The sequence below is a fragment of the Ascaphus truei genome, unplaced genomic scaffold (genome assembly GCF_040206685.1).
Source record: "Ascaphus truei isolate aAscTru1 unplaced genomic scaffold, aAscTru1.hap1 HAP1_SCAFFOLD_2592, whole genome shotgun sequence".
NCBI lineage: Eukaryota > Metazoa > Chordata > Amphibia > Anura > Ascaphidae > Ascaphus > Ascaphus truei.
The window spans coordinates 10,695-20,000 of record NW_027455528.1 but is presented as its reverse complement, the minus strand read 5'-3'; the positions used below and the strand labels follow the sequence as shown (position 1 = coordinate 20,000).

General features: G+C 56.7%; 1 long non-coding RNA gene across 2 annotated transcripts in view; it reads left to right on the top strand.

The window, feature by feature from the left end:
• LOC142481399 (uncharacterized) overlaps window positions 1–6,760 on the top strand; it is a 19,342-nt gene extending 12,582 nt beyond the window's left edge. For both annotated transcript variants that reach the window (XR_012795765.1, XR_012795764.1), the window contains one exon: window positions 6,655–6,760. This is a non-coding gene — a long non-coding RNA (uncharacterized LOC142481399). The remainder of the gene's footprint in view (window positions 1–6,654) is intronic.
• Window positions 6,761–9,306: the final 2,546 nt, after the last annotated feature.

Below are 9,306 nucleotides of genomic sequence, written 5' to 3'. Positions count from 1 at the left end.
GTGGGTTTGTGTGTCTGTCTGTCTCGGGGTGTCTCTGTGTGTTTCTGTCTGTCTCGGGGTGTGTGTGTCTGTCTGTCTGTCTCGGGGTGTGTGTGTGTCTCTGTGTGTGTGTGTGTGTCTCTGTGTGTGTGTGTGTGTCTCTGTGTGTGTGTGTGTGTCTCTGTGTGTGTGTGTGTGTCTCTGTGTGTGTGTGTGTCTCTGTGTGTGTGTGTGTCTCTGTGTGTGTGTGTGTGTGTGTCTCTGTGTGTGTGTGTGTGTCTCTGTGTGTGTGTGTCTCTGTGTGTGTGTGTCTCTGTGTGTGTGTGTGTCTCTGTGTGTGTGTGTGTCTCTGTGTGTGTGTGTCTCTGTGTGTGTGTGTGTCTGTGTGTGTGTGTGTCTGTGTGTGTGTCTCTGTGTGTGTGTGTGTGTGTGTCTCTGTGTGTGTGTGTGTGTGTCTCTGTGTGTGTGTGTGTCTCTGTGTGTGTGTGTGTGTGTGTGTCTCTGTGTGTGTGTGTCTCTCTGTGTGTGTGTGTGTCTCTGTGTGTGTCTCTGTGTGTGTGTGTGTCTCTGTGTGTGTGTGTGTGTGTGTGTCTCTGTGTGTGTGTGTGTGTCTGTGTGTGTGTGTGTGTGTGTCTCTGTGTGTGTGTGTGTCTCTGTGTGTGTGTCTGGCTCGGTGTGTGTGTGTGTCTCTCTGTCTCTCTGTGTGTGTCTCTCTGTCTCTCTGTGTGTCTCTCTCTGTGTGTGTCTCTCTGTCTCTCTGTGTGTCTCTCTCTGTGTGTCTCTCTGTGTCTCTCTCTGTGTGTGTCTCTCTGTGTGTGTCTCTCTGTGTGTGTGTGTGTCTCTGTGTGTGTGTCTCTCCTATCACACGCATTAACAGCCGGGGGGTAAGTACACGTGTGTCTTGATGAGCTAAAATACCTCGCTGAGTACTGACCCCCGCGTCCCTCTGTGGGGTATATGTCTCACACTGACCCCCGCGTCCCTCTGTGGGGTATATGTCTCACACACTGACCCCCGCGTCCCTCTGTGGGGTATATGTCACACACTGACCCCCGCGTCCCTCTGTGGGGTATATGTCTCACACACTGACCCCCGCGTCCCTCTGTGGGGTATATGTCTCACACACTGACCCCCGCGTCCCTCTGTGGGGTATATGTCACACACTGACCCCGCGTCCCTCTGTGGGGTATATGTCACACACTGACCCCCGCGTCCCTCTGTGGGGTATATGTCACACACTGACCCCCGCGTCCCTCTGTGGGGTATATGTCTCACACACTGACCCCTGCGTCCCTCTGTGGGGTATATGTCACACACTGACCCCGCGTCCCTCTGTGGGGTATATGTCACACACTGACCCCCGCGTCCCTCTGTGGGGTATATGTCTCACACACTGACCCCCGCGTCCCTCTGTGGGGTATATGTCTCACACACTGACCCCCGCGTCCCTCTGTGGGGTATATGTCTCACACTGACCCCCGCGTCCCTCTGTGGGGTATATGTCACACACTGACCCCGCGTCCCTCTGTGGGGTATATGTCTCACACTGACCCCCGCGTCCCTCTGTGGGGTATATGTCACACACTGACCCCCGCGTCCCTCTGTGGGGTATATGTCTCACACTGACCCCCGCGTCCCTTTGTGGCGTATATGTCACACACTGACCCCCGCGTCCCTCTGTGGGGTATATGTCTCACACTGACCCCCGCGTCCCTCTGTGGGGTATATGTCACACACTGACCCCTGCGTCCCTCTGTGGGGTATATGTCACACACTGACCCCCGCGTCCCTCTGTGGGGTATATGTCACACACTGACCCCCGCATCCCTCTGTGGGGTATATGTCACACACTGACCCTGACCCTGACACGTGTCCCTTTGTTTGTGGGGTATATATCACGTGTCCCTCTGTTTGTGGGGTATATATCACGTGTCCCTCTGTTTGTGGGGTATATATCACGTGTCCCTCTGTTTGTGGGGTATATATCACGTGTCCCTCTGTTTGTGGGGTATATATCACGTGTCCCTCTGTTTGTGGAGTATATATCACGTGTCCCTCTGTTTGTGGGGTATATATCACGTGTCCCTCTGTTTGTGGGGTATATATCACGTGTCCCTCTGTTTGTGGGGTATATATCACGTGTCCCTCTGTGTGTGGGGTCTATATCACGTGTCCCTCTGTGTGTGGGGTATATATCCGTGTCCCTCTGTTTGTGGGGTATATATCCCGTGTCCCTCTGTTTGTGGGGTATATATCCCGTGTCCCTCTGTTTGTGGGGTATATATCACGTGTCCCTCTGTGTGTGGGGTATATATCACGTGTCCCTCTGTGTGTGGGGTATATATCCGTGTCCTTCTGTTTGTGGGGTATATATCCGTGTCCCTCTGTTTGTGGGGTATATATCCGTGTCCCTCTGTTTGTGGGGTATATATCCGTGTCCCTCTGTTTGTGGGGTATATGTCACGTGTCCCTCTGTTTGTGGGGTATATATCCCGTGTCCCTCTGTGTCTGGGGTATATATCCTGTGTCCCTCTGTGTGTGGGGTATATATCCCGTGTCCCTCTGTGTGTGGGGTATATATCACGTGTCCCTCTGTTTGTGGGGTATATATCCCGTGTCCCTCTGTTTGTGGATTATATATCCGTGTCCCTCTGTTTGTGGGGTATATATCCCGTGTCCCTCTGTGTGTGGGGTATATATCCGTGTCCCTCTGTTTGTGGGGTATATATCCCGTGTCCCTCTGTTTGTGGATTATATATCCGTGTCCCTCTGTGTGTGGGGTATATATCCGTGTCCCTCTGTTTGTGGGGTATATATCCGTGTCCCTCTGTTTGTGGGGTATATATCCGTGTCCCTCTGTTTGTGGGGTATATATCACGTGTCCCTCTGTTTGTGGGGTATATATCCGTGTCCCTCTGTTTGTGGGGTATATATCCCGTGTCCCTCTGTGTGTGGGGTATATATCACGTGTCCCTCTGTGTGTGGGGTATATATCACGTGTCCCTCTGTGTGTGGGGTATATATCACGTGTCCCTCTATTTGTGGGGTATATATCCGTGTCCCTCTGTTTGTGGGGTATATATCCGTGTCCCTCTGTTTGTGGGGTATATATCACGTTTCCCTCTGTTTGTAGGGTATATATCCCGTGTCCCTCTGTTTGTGGGGTATATATCCCGTGTCCCTCTGTTTGTGGGGTATATATCCCGTGTCCCTCTGTTCGTGGGGTATATATCCCGTGTCCCTGTGTGTGTGGGGTATATATCCCGTGTCCCTCTGTTTGTGGGGTATATATCACGTTTCCCTCTGTTTGTGGGGTATATATCCCGTGTCCCTCTGTGTGTGGGGTATATATCCCGTGTCCCTCTGTGTGTGGGGTATATATCCCGTGTCCCTCTGTGTGTGGGGTATATATCCGTGTCCCTCTGTGTGTGGGGTATATATCCCGTGTCCCTCTGTGTGTGGGGTATATATCCCGTTACCCTGTGTATGTGGGGTATATATCCCGTGTCCCTCTGTGGGGTATATATCCCGTGTCCCTGTGTGTGTGGGGTATATATCCCGTGTCCCTCTGTGGGGTATATATCCCGTGTCCCTCTGTGGGGTATATATCCCGTGTCCCTGTGTGTGTGGGGTATATATACGTGTCCCTCTGTGTGTGGGGTATATATCACGTGTCCCTCTGTTTGTGGGGTATATATCCCGTGTCCCTCTGTTTGTGGGGTATATATCCCGTGTCCCTCTGTTTGTGGGGTATATATCCCGTGTCCCTCTGTGGGGTATATATCCCGTGTCCCTCTGTGGGGTATATATCCCGTGTCCCTCTGTGGGGTATATATCCCGTGTCCCTCTGTGGGGTATATATCCCGTGTCCCTGTGTGTGTGGGGTATATATCCGTGTCCCTCTGTTTGTGGGGTATATATCCCGTGTCCCTCTGTTTGTGGGGTATATATCCCGTGTCCCTCTGTTTTGTGGGGTATATATCCCGTGTCCCTCTGTTTTGTGGGGTATATATCCTGTGTCCCTCTGTTTGTGGGGTATATATCCCGTGTCCCTCTGTGTGTGGGATATATATCCCGTCTCCCTCTGTTTGTGGGGTATATATCAGTGTCCTTCTGTGGGGTATATATCCCGTGTCCCTCTGTGTGTGGGGTATATATCCCGTGTCCCTCTGTGTGTGGGGTATATATCCCGTGTCCCTCTGTGTGTGGGGTATATACCACGTGTCCCTCTGTGTGTGGGGTATATATATCCGTGTGCCTCTGTTTGTGGGGTATATATCCGTGTCCCTCTGTTTGTGGGGTATATATCCGTGTCCCTCTGTGTGTGGGGTATATATCACGTTTCCCTCTGTTTGTGGGGTATATATCCTGTGCCCCTCTGTTTGTGGGTTTTATATCCTGTGCCCCTCTGTTTGTGGGTTTTATATCCCGTGTCCCTCTGTGTGTGGGTTTTATATCCCGTGTCCCTCTGTGTGTGGGGTATATGTCCCGTGTCCCTCTGTGTGTGGGGTATATATCCGTGTCCCTCTGTGTGGGGGGTATATATCCGTGTCCCTCTGTGTGTGGGGTATATATCCGTGTCCCTCTGTGTGGGGGGTATATATCCCGTATCCCTCTGTTTGTGGGGTATATATCACGTGTCCCTCTGTGTGGGGTATATATCCGGGTCCCTCTGTGTGTGGGGTATATATCCTGTGTCCCTCTGTTTGTGGGGTATATATCCCGTGTCCCTCTGTTTTTGGGGTATATATCCCGTGTCCCTGTTTGTGTGGGGTATATATCCCGTGTCCCTGTTTGTGTGGGGTATATATCCGTGTCCCTCTGTGTGTGGGGTATATATCCCGTGTCCCTCTGTTTGTGGGGTATATATCCGTGTCCCTCTGTTTGTGGGGTATATATCCGTGTCCCTCTGTTTGTGGGTTATATATCACGTGTCCCTCTGTGTGTGTGGTATATATCACGTGTCCCTCTTTGTGTGTGGTATATATCACGTGTCCCTCTGTTTGTGGGGTATATATCACGTGTCCCTCTGTTTGTGGGGTATATATCCGTGTCCCTCTGTTTGTGGGGTATATACACGTGTCCCTCTGTTTGTGGGGTATATATATCCCGTGTCCCTCTGTTTGTGGGGTATATATCCGTGTCCCTCTGTTTGTGGGGTATATATCCCGTGTCCCTCTGTTTGTGGGGTATATATCACGTTTCCCTCTGTTTGTGGGGTATATATCCCGTGTCCCTCTGTTTGTGGGGTATATATGCCGTGTCCCTCTGTGTGTGGGGTATATATCCCGTGTCCCTCTGTGTGTGGGGTATATATCACGTGTCCTTCTGTGTGTGGGGTATATATCCCGTGTCCCTCTGTTTGTGGGGTATATATCCGTGTCCCTCTGTGTGTGTGGTATATATCCCGTGTCCCTCTGTGTGTGGGGTATATATCACGTGTCCCTCTGTTTGTGGGGTATATATCCCGTGTGGGGATATAGGATCATATACTGATTGCTTCGGTTCTAGATTTAGATGTTGTAGTGCTGTGGGATGTGTGGCGGTGCCCCGTGGGATGTGTGGCGGTGCCCCGTGGGATGTGTGGCGGTGCCCCGTGGGATGTGTGGCGGTGCCCCGTGGGATGTGTGGCGGTGCCCCGTGGGATGTGTGGCGGTGCGCTGTGGGATGTGTGGCGGTGCCCCGTGGGATGTGTGGCGGTGCCCCGTGGGATGTGTGGCGGTGCCCCGTGGGATGTGTGGCGGTGCCCCGTGGGATGTGTGGCGGTGCCCCGTGGGATGTGCGGCGGTGCCCCGTGGGATATGTGGCGGTGCCCCGTGGGATGTGTGGCGGTGCCCCGTGGGATGTGTGGCGGTGCCCCGTGGGATGTGTGGCGGTGCCCCGTGGGATGTGTGGCGGTGCCCCGTGGGATGTGTGGCGGTGCCCCGTGGGATGTGTGGCGGTGCCCCGTGGGATGTGTGGCGGTGCCCCGTGGGATGTGTGGCGGTGCCCCGTGGGATGTGTGGCGGTGCCCCGAGGGATGTGTGGCTGTGTGCGGTGGGATGTGTGGCGGTGCCCTGTGGGATGTGTGGCGGTGTGCCCCGTGGGATGTGTGGCGGTGTGCCCCGTGGGATGTGTGGCGGTGCCCCGTGGGATGTGTGGCGGTGCCCCGTGGGATGTGTGGCGGTGCCCCGTGGGATGTGTGGCGGTGCCCCGTGGGATGTGTGGCGGTGCCCCGTGGGATGTGTGGCTGTGTGCGGTGGGATGTGTGGCGGTGCCCTGTGGGATGTGTGGCGGTGTGCCCCGTGGGATGTGTGGCGGTGCCCCGTGGGATGTGTGGCGGTGCCCCGTGGGATGTGTGGCGGTGCCCCGTGGGATGTGTGGCGGTGCCCCGTGGGATGTGTGGCGATGACCCCTGGGGTGTGTGGCGGTGCCCCGTGGGATGTGTGGCGGTGCCCCGTGGGATGTGTGGCGGTGCCCCGTGGGATGTGTGGCGGTGCCCCGAGGGATGTGTGGCGGTGCCCCGTGGGATGTGTGGCGGTGCCCCGTGGGATGTGTGGCGGTGCCCCGTGGGATGTGTGGCGGTGCCCCGTGGGATGTGTGGCGGTGCCCCGTGCCCGCCCGCTCACGTCCTTGCCACGGGATTGGGGTTGTGCCGCTCTGACTGTCTCCTCCTCTTCTCTTATCTCGGGACAGTTGGACCACATCTGCATTTCCTTTGATGGCGGTAAAACCACTATGAACTTCGCGGAGGCCGCGCTCCTTATCCAGGGCTCGGCCTGTGTCTACAGTAAGAAGGTGGGTGTGCGTGCATGTGCCGCGTGCGTGCGTGTCCCGCGTGTGCCTGGTGCGTGCGTGTGCCGCGTGCGGGTGTGTCCCGCGTGTGCCTGCGTGCGTGTGCCTGGTGCGTGCGTGTGCCTGCCTGCGTGCGTGTGCCTGCCTGCGTGCGTGTGCCTGGTGCGTGCGTGTGCCTGCCTGCGTGTGCCTGGTGCGTGCGTGTGCTTGGTGTGTGCGTGTGCCTGGTGCGTGCGTGTGCCTGCTGCGTGTGCCTGGTGCGTGCGTGTGCCTGCCTGCGTGTGCCTGGTGCGTGCGTGTGCCTGCTTGGTGCGTGCGTGTGCCTGCCTGCGTTGCCTGGTATGTGCTTGGTGTGTGCGTGTGCCTGCCTGCGTGTGCCGCGTGCGTGTGCCTGACTGTGTGCGTGGTGCCTGCGTGTGCCGCGTGCGTGTGCCTGACTGTGTGTGTGCCGCCTGCGTGTGCCTGACTGTGTGCGTGGTGCCTGCGTGTGCCGCGTGCGTGTGCCTGACTGTGTGCGTGGTGCCTGCGTGTGCCGCGTGCGTGTGCCTGCTTGGTGCGTGTGCGTGGTGCGTTGCCTGGTATGTGCTTGGTGTGTGCCTGCCTGCGTGCGTGTGCCTGGTGCGTGCGTGTGCCTGCTGCATGTGCCTGGTGCGTGCGTGTGCCTGCCTGTGTGTGCGTGTGCCTGCTGCGTGCGTGGGCCTGGTGCGTGTGCCTGGTGCACGCGTGTGCCTGCCTGGTGTGTGCGTGTGCCTGCTGCGTGTGCCTCGTGCTTGCGTGTGCCTGCCTGGTGTGTGCGTGTGCCTGCTGCATGTGCCTCGTGCTTGCGTGTGCCTGCCTGGTGTGTGCGTGGTGCCTGACTGTGTGCGTGGTGCCTGCGTTTGCCTGCCTGCGTGTGCGTGTGCCTGCCTGCGTGCGTGTGTCTGCCTGGTGCGTGCGTGTGCCTGGTGCGTGTGCCTGGTGCGTGCGTGTGCCTGGTGCGTGGTGCGTGTGCGTGCGTGCGTGTGCCTGGTGCGTGGTGCGTGGTGCGTGCGTGTGCCTGGTGCGTGCGTGTGCCTGGTGCGTGCGTGTGCCTGGTGCGTGTGCGTGTGCCTGGTGCGTCGTGCGTGTGCCTGGTGCGTGCGTGGTGCCTGGTGCGTGTGCCTGGTGCGTGCGTGCGTGTGCCTGGTGCGTGGTGCGTGCGTGTGCCTGGTGCGTGCGTGTGCCGCGTGCGCGTGCGTGTGCGTGGTGCGTGCGTGGTGCGTGCGTGTGCCTGGTGCCTGGTGCGTGCGTGCGTGCGTGTGCCTGGTGCGTGGTGCGTGGTGCGTGCGTGTGCGTGTGCCTGGTGCCTGGTGCGTGCGTGTGCGTGCGTGTGCCTGGTGCGTGCGTGTGCCTGGTGCGTGCGTGTGCGTGCGTGTGCCTGGTGCGTGCGTGCGTGTGCCTGGTGCGTGCGTGCGTGTGCCTGGTGCGTGCGTGCGTGTGCCTGGTGCGTGCGTGCGTGTGCCTGCTGCGTGTGCCTGCTGCGTGCGTGTGCCTGCATGTGCTTGGTGCGTGCGTGTGCCTGGTGCGTGCGTTTGGCTGCGTGTGCCTGGTGCGTGCGTGCGTGTGCCTGGTGTGTGCGTTTGCCTGCCTGCGTGTGCCGCGTGCGTGCGTTTGCCTGCCTGCGTGTGCCTGGTGCGTGCGTTTGCCTGCCTGCGTGTGCCTGCGTGCGTGTGCACTGTGACAGGAGATTCGCTAAGCGGCAGATCAATACGTGAATCAGTACAATCTGCGCACTGTGACAGGAGATTCGCTAAGCGGCAGATCAATACGTGAATCAGTACAATCTGCGCACTGTGACAGGAGATTCGCTAAGCGGCAGATCAATACGTGCATCAGTACAATCTGCGCACTGTGACAGGAGATTCGCTAAGCGGCAGATCAATACGTGAATCAGTACAATCTGCGCACTGTGACAGGAGATTCGCTAAGCGGCAGATCAATACGTGAATCAGTACAATCTGCGCACTGTGACAGGAGATTCGCTAAGCGGCAGATCAATACGTGTATCAGTACAATCTGCGCACTGTGACAGGAGATTCGCTAAGCGGCAGATCAATACGTGAATCAGTACAATCTGCGCACTGTGACAGGAGATTCGCTAAGCGGCAGATCAATATGTGAATCAGTACAATCTGCGCACTGTGACAGGAGATTCGCTAAGCGGCAGATCAATACGTGCATCACTACAATCTGCGCACTGTGATAGGAGATTCGCTAAGCGGCAGATCAATACGTGAATCAGTACAATCTGCGCACTGTGACAGGAGATTCGCTAAGCGGCAGATCAATACGTGAATCAGTACAATCTGCGCACTGTGACAGGAGATTCGCTAAGCGGCAGATCAATACGTGAATCAGTACAATCTGCGCACTGACAGGAGATTCGCTAAGCGGCAGATCAATACGTGCATCAGTACAATCTGCGCACTGTGACAGGAGATTCGCTAAGCGGCAGATCAATACGTGCATCACTACAATCTGCGCACTGTGACAGGAGATACGCTAAGCGGCAGATCAATACGTGCATCAGTACAA